Source organism: Sardina pilchardus, chromosome 1 (genome assembly GCF_963854185.1).
Source record: "Sardina pilchardus chromosome 1, fSarPil1.1, whole genome shotgun sequence".
NCBI lineage: Eukaryota > Metazoa > Chordata > Actinopteri > Clupeiformes > Clupeidae > Sardina > Sardina pilchardus.
In genome coordinates, this window is record NC_084994.1 from 28,009,593 (window position 1) to 28,015,592 (window position 6,000).

Genomic DNA, 6,000 nt, shown 5'->3' on the forward strand with positions numbered 1-6,000 from the left:
ACTGTCTGGCTGACATCAAGGCATGGATGGGTGCAAACTTCCTCAACTTAAATGAGAACAAGACAGAGATAATTGTCTTTGGCAAAACCTCTCCAGCATTTTCCACCGATGCCCTGGGCCCTCTCGCCTCCAACATCAGGCCCTCTGTCAGAAATCTGGGGGTGATCTTTGACAGTGCCTTCAAGTTCGAGCAGCAGGTCAGTGCAGTGGTTAGGAAAAGCTTCTTCCACCTACGAACCCTAGCCAAGACCAAAGCCTACCTGCCCCGCAGTGCTCTGGAGAGAGTTATCCATGCATTCATCACTTCACAACTGGACTACTGCAATGCTCTTTACACCGGCATTGACCAATCTCAACTCCGCCGCCTACAGTTAGTGCAGAACTCAGCTGCTCGACTACTCACCTGTACAAAAAAGCGAGAACATATCACCCCGGTCCTTGCATCACTCCACTGGCTACCCATCCGCTACCGCATAGACTTCAAACTACTACTGACTGTATTCAAATCCCTCCATGGTCTGGCCCCCACTTACCTGTCTGATCTCCTCCATCACCACATCCCCTCCAGAGCACTACGGTCAGCTGACCAGCTGCTACTGGAAGTGCCCAGGACCAGGTTAAAAACAAAGGGGGATAGAGCCTTTGCGGTTGCTGCCCCTAGTCTCTGGAACTGCCTCCCCCTCCACATCCGAGCGGCCCAGTCTGTGCACAGTTTTAAATCCCTGTTAAAAACCCATCTCTTTGCACTTGCTTTTAATTAGGGTTCCCCTTCTTTTAAGCACCTGTTTTACAGTGTCCCATGGTTACCTTTTGATATCTCTCCTTTTGTTTTTATTTGTTTCATTTTATCTTTTTAACTAAATGTGTGTCTCTTTTTACTTACTCTCTGCATATTTGCACTTTACTGTGAAGCACTTTGGTGCGGCTCAGCCGTCTGTAAATCGTGCTATACAAATAAATTTGACATTGACATTGACACTAGTAGCTTCCACATGGGTCTTGAACCTGTAACTTCGACAACGTGAAAGCTCACTCTCTATTCATTACGCCACTGCACGGTGTTCATTCAACGAGAAAGATTAGATAAGGTGCCTCTCATGCCGCGTTTACGTCCTCCCTCGCTCCTCGGGCCTCGATCCTCACTGATCTCCATAAAGAATGATGGAGCGGCAACAATGGGATAGTCTAGCCCTTCTTCTATCTTTCTTTATGTAGATCAGTGAGGATCGAGGCCCGAGGAGCGAGGGAGGACAATGTATAAACGCTGCATGAGAGGCACCCATAGATTACACAGTCATGCTCCATCCAAAGACTCTTAACATACCACGACTACAATGTAACGTTAACATACGATTACAATGTAACGTTAACTTTTCATAACAATTACAGGCTCACATGACACTTTACGTTAGCATTCAAAAGGTCTATCACCAGTAAATATAACGTAAGGTGTTCGAAAGAAACCACGCTAACACATTAGCATTAGGCTACATACAAATTCACGAATAATAACAACACAGTTAACTGCGGTCACAGTACCTCACCACGCACTGTTGTCGTGTAGTAGGCTAACTCCATAACATTTCACTTTCCACTGTACCCCATAATGTCCTCCAGTAATGTTGTGCGCGTATAGCCTCCGGCAATATAATCTACAACAGTAAATATTAGTGGGATCGTTGGCTACCATGATGGCTCCATGTCCATCAGTCCGCTGCATGTCATGTACTTACTAACCTCAAGGGCCGACTTACCACAGGTCGAGAGGTGTAGTTGGAACTACACAACTTTACGATGGTGGTCACGAACGTTCGTTGCTACTATGCTTTTGGGAAACACCCACGAAGGTCAACGATGCATCGTACTATAAGTTCCACCACCATAGTTCAGACTAACGTTTTGGGAAACAGTTGTGTCGTACTTACATAGTTTCAACTATGTTAGTTGCTATGTTAGTTAGCAACTATGCTTTTGGGAAACGCACCCCGAACGGCACTTTGTTTGGACTAAAAATGCAGTCATGCTGTGAACTTGCAATAGGCTACTACTGTGCTGCTATTCTGCTCAAGCAGCTACTCTCCACTGCACTTTAACACTCTATAGGCTATTCCTCCCATATGTTTATGCTGTAGGCTATTTTAGGTCTTAATTGCAAATATGAACGCCAATTAAACACAGCATTATGTTAAAGGGTTACATGCTGCCACTCAGACATGCCACCACTACGACATGCTTCCATTTAGACATGCCTCTATTTCGACATGCTGCCAATCCGACACATTTTAGTACCCCCATTCCGACAGTTTACAAATCCTATTTTTTTCCAAGTCAATTTAACGGACCCTATGAGCCCGACGGACGCAAAGTGCATCAAAAAACACACCCATTCTTCTATGTTACATTGCTCCGCGATTATTAGTCACATCGAGACCTATATTGCATTAAAGGGCAGAACCGGGGCTTTCCAACGAGACTAGACACGTGTCTGTACGATCAAGTATGAAAATAAAATATAATCATGAATTTAAATCAAAGTATATCATATTTACAGTCTATATTGCTCTGCGTTCACCCATGCAGCCACTGCTCTCGCTTGAATTACTCCGGGACCAGGCATCGTACAGACATGACACGCATATCAAATGAAAGAAGAGAAACAGAGCTTTCTATCGATACCAAACACATCCGTCCTTTTGTGTTATACAAGTGACAAACAAATAAGAATGTCATATTTCGGCTACCGCGTTTGATTTACTCGTGAAACCGTGGTCAAAAAGATATGGCTTGCATGTCAGATAAAAGAGGAGAGCTAGAGCTATCCACAGATACCAAAAACAACCTTCTAGGCCATAAAACAGACGAAGTGAAATCAAAATAATAACTTAATTTAGCTCCACTTAGTACGCGAACAATGACAACTTACCATGTACACTGCTCTCACTTCCCCGAGTCGCGCACGCAACACATATACGACACATATAACCATATCAAGAAGTCTTCACAATGACATTTTAAATGTGAATCTTTATTATTTTACACAATTGTATAGCCTATAGTTCTGACATTAATAGCCTATTAATGACCTCATGTCGGAATGGCACGTTGTTTGAAAAAAAAAGTTAAATACCGCCACTGCGACCATGAAAAAAAAAATGTCGGAGTGGTGGGACTTTTTCCCATAAAGAGACATGCCTCCACTACGACAATTGGACGTCAATGTCGGAGTGCTGGTATGTCGGAATGAACGGCGGATACCATGTTAAAGGGTCACTGCACCCTAAAATAGGTTTTTTGAGCTGTTGATTGATTGAAATTACTCATAAGTGGTGAACTGTACTATTACCAGGGTTAATATTGACAAAAATCGTGTTTCTCGACAAAAGTAACATTTCGTCTGATTTTGTAGGCCTATTGGAGATATTGCTCTCTCGCGCATACTACCGTTTGAAAACATGCCATGGCATGTTGGTCCAAAATACTATTGGAATGCTGACGTTGTCCTGCACTTCTAGTCCGACACTACGTCACTGGGTCGTTACAAATTAGGACTGAAACGCCCCAACACCTGCTGCCCTGATTAGCCTACCTGTGATAATCTGCAGCACTCATTTCCAGATTGACACGAAATCACCATGGTTGATTGGTTGCAGCAGTGCTGCACTCTCTCTCCAAATTTCAGAACGTCTCACCCATTTTGAAAGCCGTTTTCAGAAATGTGAAGTGGGTGGAGTTATGGGGTGAAGTGACTCTTTAAAGTCACACGCACACGCGCACGCGCACACACACACACACACACACACACACACTATGAGCACACATACACACCCAGAGGAGTGGGCAACTAGACATATCCTGTGAAGAGCTTGGATTCTCTTCAATTTCAAGTCCCTTTCCTCAAGCCCTGGCGGGCCGGGCCTGTGATCATGTACTGTAGGCCCATTACAAACAGCACGTTTTAAAGTGTTGTTATTGTTTAAATCATTGTTATTAATTATATAGATCAAGTGTGTGTTATAATGAAAAAAAAGTGTTTTAATCATAGCTTTTTTGGAATAAATTCTTAATTTTACAGTGGGCTAAAAGTTTACAAAACAAACGCTAATTCTGTCCTGCTCTGATCTGATCTGATCTGTCTGTGCTCAACACTTGACACGTCTTCACACGTTTGGTGGATCACCCCCTCCCTTCCTCTACACGCTACCTCTGAAAATCACTGCTGTTTACAGAATTCCACAATGTCTTGCCATGTACAGTGACCATAACCATAACCAAAACAGCAAAAAGTACATATGTGATCATAGCTATAATATGGTGTCATTTGGTGTGTCACTCAATATTGTTTTGCCTTATATAGTCTCCATATCATCTCCATTAGATATTTTCCGCTCCTTGTTAGGTTAGTGAGGTTTGTGGAGGTGTTTCATGATCAGCCATTCTCCCAGGCAGGTAAGCTGTGATCCACACATCCCTTATGGCACAGCGAATATGTAACATTCTGCCACTGCCACACCCCAGGTGTGTGTGTGTGTGTGTGTGTGTGTGTGTGTGTGTGTGTGTGTAATGGCTGGTAATGGCAGTAGCACACTTGGACTGCAATGTCTACTATAAATACACATACACCCACTTAAAACACACATACACACACTGGCTCTATCACTCACATATAAAGCAATACATCTCTCTCTCTCTCTCTCTCTCTCTCACACACACACACACACACACACACACACACACACACACACACACACACACACACACTAATGCAAGAGGGAGGATTCAACACAGATAAGGCAGAAGGAACACACACACACACACACACACACACACACACACACACACACACACACACACACACACACACACACACTCACATATACAGTACAAATGCCTGTAACGCTTACCTGTGTAAAAATGCACAATGGAACCTTCAAGAAGTCAAGTGTCTCTTTCCTCTTCTTTGGTTTGCACTATCTCTCTCTCTCTCTCGATCTCTCGTTCTCTCTATCAATCTATTAGTTTCACTCTCACACCTCTTTTATTCACACTTTCTTGTTTCTCTCTCTCTCCCTTGAGGAGCTGGTCATCAGTGAATCAGATCAGAGTTGTAGATCAGAGGAATGTAGTTGTGTGCGGTGAGGGGGCAGAGCCCTGCGTGTCGGGACAGATTCTCAGGAGCTGAGAGGACACAGAGATACAGGTGTGTGTGTGATTATGAGGGAAAGCATGGATGATAGGATAGGAACTGCTTGAGTGTGTGTGTGTGTGTGTGTGTGTGGTTGTGAGTGTAAGTTGCGTGTATGCTTTGCGTATGTGTGTACACTATACATGAGAAAGATGTTCAGATATGAAAGAATGCATGTTCATGTCACCGATCTTATGACTGAAACACTAAACATTGCTTCGCTTCTACGTCGGGTTACTGTATAAGCCTTGTAACAAGTGTGAATGGCTGGTAAACTTGCATTAGGCTGTGTAATGACACACTCTGCAAGTCCCTAAACAACCACTAGAGGGACAGATATATCCTCCTTTACAGTTTTTTCTGAATGCTTATGCGCTAATCATGATACTTGTAGCACAATTTCTTAAACTATTAATACATATAGCGAGTTTGCAAAACTAAAAGCACAAACACTGCTTTGCACTCATTTTGCAATTTTTTGTAACACACACGTTGCAAAACTGTAGGTGCAATTCATGTAGTTCCGCCATGCTCCACCAGAGGCGTTTCGCTGAGCTCCACACAAGGGTCTGGACTCGAGGGCATAGCAAACTTAGCCTGACACGCCCTCCCAGTGACGTAACGCCTTCAGGCTGTTTCTGTCGCTGGTCTGGTCAACTGCTAATCGGGAAGGATTTCTGAGTTCCCGAAATCTGCGGAACTGCCCCCTTTGGTCGAGAACCAATCAACTTTGAGCAGCTCCAACGGCTCTGGGTAGAGGCGTGTTCAAGGCAGCGGAAAGAGTGTTGTTATTGGTTTAAACTCGGCAAACCGCTTTC

General features: G+C 43.8%; 1 protein-coding gene across 1 annotated transcript in view; it reads right to left on the reverse strand.

Annotated features, from left to right (window-relative positions):
* Window positions 1-5,025, reverse strand: part of LOC134077883 (NACHT, LRR and PYD domains-containing protein 12-like) — a 67,536-nt gene extending 62,511 nt beyond the window's left edge. Inside the window, exon 1 of the mRNA XM_062533525.1 lies at window positions 4,902-5,025. The gene's annotated coding sequence lies outside the window, so the exon portion shown is untranslated. The remainder of the gene's footprint in view (window positions 1-4,901) is intronic.
* Window positions 5,026-6,000: the final 975 nt, after the last annotated feature.